Here is an 11,080-nt window from a genome sequence, read left to right as displayed (position 1 = left end):
TCTCTGATCATATGGGTGTCCCTTCTCTGGACTCTCTCAAGCTTTTGCATGTCCTTGTTGAAGTGTGGCGCCCAGAACTGGATGCAGTACTCCAGCTGTGGTCTCACCAATGCTGAGTAAAGTGGAAGAAGCACTTCCTTGGTTTTACTTGACAACTACAGATGCATTACTTTGACTTTCTAATTTTTTAATGTAAAAATAGCAATAGATGTGAGAGTAAAGGGAAAACTGGATAAAATGCAACATGAAAAAACAAGGTAGATTGTGTCAGATTAATTTGGTATCTTCCTTGGATACAATAACTTATTTTCTAGACAATGGAAATACGGTAGATCTAATTTCTCTAGGATTCAGTAAAGCATTTGATAGAATGCCACGTGGGAAACAATTAGTTAAAATAAAGAAGGTGAGGATTAGTGTGGCAAGTGTAAAAATTTGGCTAATGGGGAGAAGACAACAGTTCATGCTGAAAGCTGAAATATCAGGCTGGAAGAAAATTACTAGAGTTTGAACTATTGATTTTGGGAACAACTTTATTTTTCATTGATGATGACATGAAAAGTAGGAGTGTACTGATGAGATATGCTGGTGACATAAGGTTAGGAGGCATTATCAGTACAGAGCAGAACTGAAATATGCAGGAAGACTTAAATGACATTGAGACTGAAGAAATAGGAATGGGATGAAATGTAACAGTATTAAGTGCAAGGTTGCATTGCTCATATCTAACTGGCAAAGTCACTAGGCACATCTACACGTGAAATTAATTTAACTGAATAAACTCTGGTGCAGTTTGCACTGGAGTTTATTGCTCTCAGGCAGAGCATTTACATATGCACCTGGGACTGCAGCACATTGAGCCAGGGCACAGCAGCCCTGGCTTGCAGAAGGATTTTATTAGTTTACTGCAGCCTAATAGGGCTGCACCTGTAGATGCTAATGTTCTACTGCAGAGCTAATTAAGCAACTGCAGTAAACATCTTGTGTAAATACTCCCACTGTGTCCAGCAGTAGTGCCCTCAAGCATGCTACACTGTTCTTGGTTGAGCTGCCTCCTGAATCCAAAGCAACACAACCTGTCATGTGACTCTGGAGTGGACTAATTAATACTTCTGAGTGATACTGCCAAGTAGCCTATTCCCAAGCTAACTGGCCTGCCTCTGGGTCAGGAAACAGCCCACCTAGGGCAGTGAAGTATGCTTGAGGGCACTGTCCTCATTTCCAAGTATGATGAGCTAACCTTGGATGTGCCCTTGCAGACTAGCAGACTTATTACTACAAGCAGAGAACTTCCCAGAAATGACAAAGGTGAAAAAAAACCCTAAGGGGGATTGGTTGATCATAGGATGCCTTTCAGCTACTGAAAAGCAGCTATGAAAAAGCATATGAAATCCTAGGATGTATCAGGTAAGAAATGTCCATTAGATATAGGGAAGTACCAATTCCACTGAATAAGATACAAAGCTGTTAACTAGTGGTCAGCAACCTTTTCAGGCTGTGGGTCAGGATGACCCAGTGGAGCTAAGAGATGGATGGAAAGGCAGGTACCAGAGGAAAGCTCTTGCTGCTGCTGCTGCTTTTCCCTGCTGCAACATGGGAAAAACCTCTACCACCAAGCACCACCAAAGCCCAACATGTACAGGTCAGATGTAATGATTCCACAAGCCAAATCCAGCTTGCAGGCCACAAGTTGCTGATCCCTGCTGTGAACAATTCTGTATTCTTGTGCCTGAGAAAGATGGATTCCAACTAGAACTGCTGCAGAGAAGGACTTTGAGAACAATCAGAGTCTATCTTGCAAGAGAAGACTAAAAGAGTTTGGATCATCAGCCAAACAAAATATGAGAGACAATACGATTGCTCTCAATAAATACATAGCTGGTAAGAGGGAAGGGGAAGGAGAAGAGCTATTTAAGATAAAGGAATATGACAGCACAAGAACAAATGGCTATAAACTGGCCACAAGGAAATTGGAAAAAATGCTTTTAACCACCGGAGAAATGAGGTTCTGGATTGACTGTCAGTAGCAGTACTAGGAACAAAAAAACTTAAGTCGTTTTAAGAGAGAGCTTGGTATACAAAGCATTTTCTGCAATAGCAGCGGAATGGATTTGGTGACCTAGGAAGTACCTTCCGATCCTATTTTCTAAATTCAAAAGGAAAGAAACTCTGAATATTAGAAACAAAATACAACATTCATATAATCCACAATTCTATCCTGTAGCTGTAGTCTGTTAATTTTTTCAGTAAATCAAGCTTAGACACACTCTTAGAAGAAAATTAATGGCCTTTAAATTTCTCTGTATAAAATAATGAGACTAAAATTTAACACCAATGGAGATTGTGTTCTTCTTTGTATCTGGAAGTTTCAGTCTATGAATACCTGAAACCTCTAGATACAAGGAAAGAAACCTTGCTAGTGTTACATTTTAGTCTTAGTGTTCTATACAGAGAAAACTACAGGTCTTTCATTTTCATCATTGTGTGCTTAAGCTTGATTCTCTAAGACAGTTTTTTGGAAGGTGTGAAATAAAACCCTAGTTAAAAAAATATGTATTTGTCAGGATTTTGTTTGCTCAAATTTTCTGTTTTGTCAGAATTTCCAAATCTCTCAGTTTCAGAGAGAGAGGAAAAATGAGGTGTGTGTGTGGGGGGGTGTCTTTCTGCTTCCCCCTGTTGTATTCTATATTCCTAATATGGAAAAGTTGAGAATTACTGAGTCAGATGTGTTTGAAATATAGGATGACATTTATAAAAATGTCCAAGTTCCATTTTCAGAAAATGGCTTAGGCCAATTTGAAGATGTAGCTCTATTGAATTTTTATAAGAGTTTAGCTCTTAATTAAGCTCAAAAGTCAGTTTGAAAAATGAGATTTATAATTTCTAAGTCATAGGTGCTGTTGAACACATTATCCATATACTGTAAGACAAGCGCATGTGAAAAACAACCAAGCTAATATTCCTGGTAAACACTTAGCTTTTGCATTTCTTACCTACATTATTTTAAATTCTTAACATTACAATCATTTTTGCATATATTGCTACAGTAACATACTATTATGGCTTTGCCCTCAAACTACTGAAAATGATAGAAACAAGTAAGTGAAAAGGACAGTCTAACTACAACACAATAAATGTCAGAAAACATCCAGCATGTCTGGAAAAAAACACGTTTATTCATTCTTTGTCCAAAGATATGCTTTGTTTTGAGAAACTTGCATTGCACAACATGAAAAAGCAGTCAGTATAACACACTTTAATTTTGCCAAGGAAAACATCTTACAACATTACTACAAAATAAAAGATGGTTGGCACAGATGAAATACTATATATAGTTAACATTTTTAGAAACCAGACCCAGAGAAGATAAACTTTCTTACAAAGCTAGTTGAATGTAAATGACACTAGAGAACAGATCTGGAACAGGAGTCCTGCTACCCTTTTACCTCTGTTTTGGTGATGGTAAGATGATGAAAATCTTTGCTGGGAGAAGGAGCCTGACAGTAGGTTTCATGAAGTTTATCATGCAGGAGGGAGGTCATGGTGGCTTTTCCCTGTTACTTGCAGGCTGCAAGGCAAACCACAGTCTCTAGACTGTTTCTATGGACTCTGGCAAGTGAGTAGTCAAACTCAGCCTATTCCACGTGGCCTTATAACAACAAGAATGATAAGCACTCACATTCCTGAAGCCATCCTGCTTCATGGGAGAGTTAAGTGTTGGGTAAACATTTTCTTAGGTGCACAATATTTACAGTATTGACTGACAATCAGGAGCTGTCAAAAAAAGAAAGAGATTAAGGGTGTATATATTGCAGTCACTGCCACAGCTGCAGCAGAGGTGTCCAACACACACGTGAGCTAGATTTAAAAACACAAGCTTGATTACCAGTAGCTACCTAGTCCTGGCGATAGGAGCTAAACAGGGGCTCCTGTTTAGCCCACCCACCCAAAAAACCCACCCAAGATTCTGAGTAAAATACCTGAGCAGCTAGTCCACACCGAACTGTGTGTTGAAGTGGTGACACAACTACCTACCTGAACTAGATAGCTTATAGCTAGCTTGGGGATGTCCACATTATGCTGAAGTCATAGTAACAACTGCAATGCAAACATATCCTAAAATGCTATGTAAGAAAGGAACTGGTAAGTGTAAAAACAATTATCATCCTTCTACCTTGAGTGGTTTATACTAGTGGCATGTTTCTCCAGTTATTGTGGATCAAAATATGTCCCATAGAGTATTTATATACATTAGTGATATAAAATATTACTTTAGAGCTAGTAAAGGAAAAAATGGACAGAGATGGCTCTCATTCTGGTATTAGTATTATGTGATCAGGTGACTAAGTACCAAGTCATCTTGTACCCAGATGACTAAGGCCCTGGTTCTGGACCTGTGTGAATATGGAGGTTTGTTCTCAATGATCCACTAGTAGGTTTGTGGCCTTAATCATAGACTGATTTTTTACGTCCTGTTTTCTAAATCTAGACTGATGTTCAGGTGAGGAGCCATTGTGCATTAATTTTTATATCACTAATATAAAAAAGCAGTGGTTTCAATATACTTGTCCTTAGCTGATACAGAATTTACTAGATATTAGTTTCTTTTAAGAAATATCTGCATGACAGCTACAGCCAGATGCCATAAGATGCTTGTTTTTATATATTAATTTTGGTCTCCAAGGCTTATATTGAGGGACACATTCTCTGGTCCCTCAATTGGTATAGCCACACTGAAATCTTGTTTAACACTTTACTAGTAGGTTGTAGACCAATTAGGTCACACAGGCCACATCTACATATGTGCTTTGCTGTGGAGTACAGTATCACCATCTACACATGCGACACTATTAGGCTGCAGTAAACTAACGTTCCAGTAAGATAGGGACAGTACTATATTACACCAGGGTAATTTATTGCAATTAAATGCATGTGTAGATGCTGACCACAGACATAAACTGTGTCCAGTCAGCCCAGCCAGCCAGGGGCCAGACTTCTGCCTGCCACCTACCCACATGGCTTTACACTTTCAGCACATTCATGCCCCAGCCAGCCCCTCTGCCCCCAATGCCACCACCCAGAGGCCAGGGCTGAGTGGCCCTGGTGTGAACTTCTTTGCCTCAGCTCAAATTGCTGCTGTCCTTGATGCATGTGTAGATGCTGTGCCTAGGATTCGTTTACTCCAGTTCAAACTGCTCCAGAGTTTATTGCTTCAAATTAATTGGATGTGTAAACATACCTACTGGTGGCAAAATGGGTGCATTTATGTACCAGCAAATAGACTAAAGGTAGTACTGACAGAATAGTCCCAAATAGAAATCCTAGATCTGCACACGGTTGTAATGGATCTTGACAGCTCATCATTATTGAATGAAAAGATGCAATTTGGAAGGTACCATCATTTTTAGATTTCTCCGCTTCTATATTGACCATGGGTAAAGAAATATGCCAGGCAGGTATCACACCTCTGCACAATATTTACAGGTCCATTTTGTCCACAGTGCATTGGCCTTGAAGTTTACCAGCAGGTCAATGCTATACATCAGAATGACAAAGAACATTTTATTTTAAAGACTGCCCATTATAGGTGGGGGTGGGGCAGGGGTGGCACCATTGAATATCAATAGGCAAGCAGTATGTCAAGCAATAGCTATCCAGTTTAAAGTTTTCACTGTGCAAAATTTTCTTCTAAGGCAAAGTGGGTAACAAAAACAACTTAACCTCCTGTTTACAAATTATTTATAGAGCTAACTGTTACTCATTTTGCCAAAGGAACCAAAACTAAAAGGAACTAACTGAATAGAGTATATCCCATCTCCCACAGGTTGCTTTCATATACCCCTCTTCAGATGATAAAATAGGGGTAGGCAAACCCTGTAGAGCTGAACATAAGGTTTAACAGAAGATCAACCTCTACTGGTTTATTTAGAGGTTTGTGTTCTACAGGTGTGAACCTGAGGAGAGTACTTGAAACTTCAGGAAGGGATAAACATTTTGCAGAAACAGAACAGGTAGCAGATTTCCATACCTGCACTTTTTATGCCATTAATAAAAATACTCGAGTTCTCAAACATTTTACAGGGCAATGCTAGGCTAACAAGGGTGAGAGAAGAATGGGCTGGGCTGCTGTCAGTAGGGTTGCTGCCAGTAGTGTAACAATGGGTGGACAAACAGGGATTGAGCCCTGGTCACTTCCTAGGGAAAGGGGGTGCCCGAATGGAGCTAGGGGGCTGTCCCTTCCATTTCCCTACACCCTGCATTCCTCATCTTCCTGGAAGCAGCTCCAGCAGCAGGGAGGGTAAAGCAGTGGCTGGAGTTTCACTGTTTATGGGGGACATGTCTGGAGATGAGAAGACTGCTGGGGTATTTAGTAGCAGCCTTCAACTACCTGAAGGGTGGTTACAAAGAGGATGGAGCTAAACTGTTCCTAGTGGTGGCAGATGATAGAACAAAGAGCAATGGTCTCAAGTTGCAGCAAGGGAAGTTTAGGTTAGATATTAGGAAACACTTTCTAACGTGAAGGGTAGTAAAGCAGTGGAACAGGTTACCTAGAGAGGCGGTGAACTCTCTATCCTTGGAGGTTTTTAAGACCTGGCTAGACAAAGCCTTGACTGGGATGATCTAGTTGGGGATGGTCCTGTTTTGAGCAGAGGGTTAGACTAGATGACCTCCTGAGGTCCCTTCCAACCCTCATTTTCTATGATTCTATGTCATTTCATTTTTTTGCCATTGAAAACCACTGTATAACTGGCTGCTTACATGCATGTCATCAGCAAAATAAAGGAGGTGACACCTTCCCTAGCAGCAGTGAACCTCTAGCTGTTGTTCCTGTTCCAGGGCACAATACTGGTCAGTTACACTTCCAGTTACTGTAGTGAAATTAAAGACTCCCTCATTGTGTGTGAAGCATTTCACAGGAGGTATAAAGGTAGGTCCCCTGCTCCAGGGAGCTAATCTACCCTACAAAAACTTAGGATGGGAGGATATGAGCAGCTCTGAAACTGAGCAGTAAAACTGAGACATCTTAGTAGTTCTGTTTTAAAAAGAATATTAAGGCTTTCTCCATTTTCTTTTATGTCTTTTTAGCTGTCTGTGGGTTCTTTGATCCAATACAGACAAGATACTGTCTTAGGACAGGATAAAAGATTTTGCTAGATCCCTTCTTCTCTTTGAAATGATACAAGCTGGTACCTTTTTCTATTCTATGGGGCACAGCTCTACTATCTTTCCATGATGCTTCCTCCAAAAGCAGATCTATGATTAGAATGCTTTTTGTTCCCCCAGAAGAATGGCAGTAGGGAAGGCAGCATGGCACCTTGGAGACTGAGTGCATCTACATGGGATGCTACACTGCCATAGCAATGAGCTATGTTACCGCAGTTCAGTGGGCTACTGCGCAGTAGGTACTAAAAATAGCCATGCAGAGTCCAGACTGCACAGTAACACTGATTACTGCACAGTCATTTAGTACTTGTTTTAGTACAGTCCACTGCACGTGTTAACGCACCCACTGGCTCCAAGAGGCATAAGCTTTTGCAGGTGACAGGCTATGTGGCTAACAGCTCTCTGGATAGTGCCTATCTGGAAAATGTGAATAAAAACAATTAGCTCTCCCTATCTCTTCCCACACATAAACATGTTCTACCATGATGTTTGCTCCTAAGAGGAACAAGAGAAGTAATTCCTTTTGAAGGCAAGTATGGAAAGAAGGAAAAATATATTATCCTTAATCATCATGATAAAAGCTAGCCAGGTAGATTTCACAGCCAGGGCATGAGTGACTGGTGCCTCCTGAATCTGACGATGGCAGTGGCTCTGTTCAGGGGGCACCAGCCCTGCTGACAGCATCAGTGTCGTCTGTAGAGTGGGAGGGGCACTGGCCCTGTCAGGGGGGCACGTGCACCCTGGTGCGCTCCCTACCAGTTGCCTATGAACCTGTAATGATGCTTTTTACTGATTGACCACTAGAGGATGATGATCAAAGTGTTTATAGCAGTTGTTCTGACTTTCCATTCAGAAGCAGGGTTATACCGTTGAGGATCCAAAAATATGTGAGAAGCAAGGGCTCTTTTTGTGGTATCATTTATTGGATCAGCTGTAGTTGAGAGATGTTACGCAAGCTTTCAGGCTCAAAACTTGGTCACAAATGAGAGCCCAGCAGTTTTTTATGCTGTATCTGTTATGTGTGCATAATTCTGTAGCAATACAACTGTGCAGAGCAACAGTTCCCCCACCCCCTTTGAAGTCAATCCAAGTGTCCATTTGTCCATACCCTGGTTTTCACTCCACCTGCTCTTGTATTGTGCACATGTTCACATTATACAATAGTGTGAAACAAGACACTGACTGGCAACTACTACATAACCTATATTTTACTGATTTAGCGAGCAGTATAAGGACACTCTGTAGCAGACACTGGAAATCTATGGATTTCCATTAAAATTATCCAGATCTTCCAAATTTTTTATCAAGATACCAAAGAACATCATAGTCATTTGAATGACTGTGATCTCCAACCAGGAATTAGCTGACTTGATGTTAGCATTGGAGTTAGACAAAAATATGTCTCTGTAGTGCTTAGAATCACCATTGATTTTGTTACGTATTGAACTTCTGACATGAAAGCCAGAATTCCCTGGATAAACAAAGTGGTTGAAGACCTGGGTTTTGCTTAAATGTGCTTTCAGAATATGTCCATAAATAAAATGAAAAAAACCCCAAAAATACAGCTTAGTCAGAATAAGTAAACAGTTATTATAATCAGCGAGTCAAAATTGAAGACAAATAGTTCTTATAATCAGCGAGTCAAAATTGATGTACTCTCAGATAATATGAAACTTCTAGAAGAGGAAGTCTGTTGTTAATGAATTTATTCTAGGCTGCAGGCTCCAAAAGTCTGGTGACTGCATCTATGATGCAATGATTTGAGAGGGTAAATGTTGCAAATCTATCAGCATTAGCATTAGGCCATGAATTTTTACTCACAATGCATTAAGCATTCTCCTGCATGGGTCAGAGTTATGGATGAGCAACAAGTGTGTCCAACAGAGATTAAGCAGTTTTTAGTGCAGATGCCTGCTCCACCTATACAGAATAAAATAGTCAGAAAAAAAAGAATATATCCTGGATCAGGCCTTATTGGGTACCTCATCAAATAATACAGAGGACAAGGTAAACTTGCATTCAAGTTTAGAGCATGCCGGAGAACTGAGTTCCTAAACAATTCTTATTTTGGCAGTCCCAAGGTGAAGGAAAGATCTCCCCAGAGGAGTAGCAGTAACTTCGTAGATCAATAATTTGAACAAATTATAAAGAACTGGTCCACATAGAATCAGTCAATGACTAAACAATCTCTGCTGTATACCGCTATGAGAAACAGATTATTCTGGACCAAATTTACAAAAGCATCATGACTTTTCTGGTTAAAGCAGGATACTAATTTCAGAGAGCCTGGAGCAATCCAACGGGATTTAGTGGAAATGAGTGCAGGCAATCACTGAAGGCCTGGAAAGCTCTAAGGAGATTGCTGAAGATCTTGGATCAGAAAGAGAGATTGCGCAGACTACAGATTGATCTTCAGTCAAATTTGAATAATGTTTACTTCTATTATTCCTCTGATGGTGTTTTTGCTTAATTGTACCCTGTTCTTAGGGACTATCTTTGTTTTCCAAATCTTTATTTTGAGGAAAGTGCAAGTCTTGCAGGCCTAAAGATTTTAAATTCCTCCTGTGACTGTGAATTTAAAATTTTACAATGTTGAAATGACTGTATTCAGTGAAGTATTTTACAACTTTTTCTGAATGAAAAAAATACTTTACAATTGTTTGTAGGCTCCTGGCATTTCATTACACCAACAAAACTGTAGGCCTTTGCTTGAAGAAAACTTTCAGTCTTTAATGCCTTTGTGAATCAAGTGCTATACTCTGGAATCGGGGGTGAAATAGCTGCCATTCTTTGCAAGAACAATATCAAACTGGGAACAGCAGCATCTCCCTTGAGCCAGACTGTGAGATTGCTGAGAAGCTGAGTAAATAATGCTGACTTAAAAGGGGGTTTGAATAAGCTTATGATTTTTTGCCAAAGCTCTCTTCAAATTTTTGTCACATAAAACAAAAGGTTAATATTGGTTTTTACAACTTGTAATCTTTCTATGCATAGAGCTTGATATCTGAAAATATAGACTGACCATAAGTCAGTAGATAGGAAGTTTAAAATATTCAGCAGTAGTCATTAACTACTGACCCCTGGTGACTTTGAGGCCGTCTTCCTGGCCCTCATCCAAGCATGTCTCCAAGCGGTTTCAGTAGGCAGTGGCCACTAGTTCCTTGGACTCATTCAAGTATGGTCTGCTAGATGTCCCCCCTTGGTGCACTCATTAACCTGTGACCATACTCTGGTTCCTGTTCTGTTTTTTATTTGTCCCAAGGAATCTGCTGGTGTGCCTGTAGTAGCCTGTCTTGGCAAGGAAAGCTTGTAGTTTGTCTTGGTAGATCTAGGCACACACTCCCTGGCACACCAACCAGTCCTGCGTCGCACTCTGGTGCACGCCTGTTCACTGCCTCCTCAAGAGCCTCTTGTTGGGGTGCTGGCTGCACCACTTCAGCTTCTTTTTGTTTATGTGCTCCCCATGCACAGCCCTGCCAAGCCTCGCAACCTCCTGCTCAACCTCCTCCTGGATCAACCTGACCTGGGGGAAGCTCTGGCCAGGAGGACCCCCACCCCAGGACTGTGGGCTTGTTTTCCCTCTCTGCTTGTATGTCCCTCTCTGCTCATATGTCTCCAGGCAGGGCAGGGTCCCTTGGCTCTTTGGCACTCAGTCACTGGCGAGTGTGCGCTGGTCTGTCCCCCCTTGTGCACCCCTTAGCAATCTCTGCCTCTCACTCCCATCCCTGTTTGCACCTTTATTCCCGCCCCCGCCATCAGCGAGTCCCTGAAATAAATGGGCCCAGGGGGAGGCAGTAGCAGGTTCTTTAAACAGGAGGGTGGCATAAGGGGATGCTGAAAGGGGAGTGAACTGGGGATAACGAGGGTTGGTTTTTTTTCACTGCTCCTTTCCCACTTGCAGCCTTTAAGGGAGCAG

At 41.1% G+C, this 11,080-nt stretch overlaps 1 long non-coding RNA gene across 1 annotated transcript in view; it reads right to left on the bottom strand.

Annotated features, from left to right (window-relative positions):
• Window positions 1-11,080, bottom strand: part of LOC109306279 — a 19,748-nt gene that overhangs the window by 8,196 nt on the left and 472 nt on the right. Inside the window, exon 2 of the long non-coding RNA XR_002099926.1 lies at window positions 3,447-3,774. This is a non-coding gene — a long non-coding RNA (uncharacterized LOC109306279). The remainder of the gene's footprint in view (window positions 1-3,446; window positions 3,775-11,080) is intronic.

The sequence above is a fragment of the Crocodylus porosus genome, unplaced genomic scaffold (genome assembly GCF_001723895.1).
Source record: "Crocodylus porosus isolate Cpor-Errol unplaced genomic scaffold, CroPor_comp1, whole genome shotgun sequence".
In the NCBI taxonomy this organism is placed as follows: Eukaryota; Metazoa; Chordata; order Crocodylia; family Crocodylidae; genus Crocodylus; species Crocodylus porosus.
The sequence above is the reverse complement of the archived record's forward strand: the minus strand, read 5'-3'. Positions and strand labels throughout refer to the sequence as shown.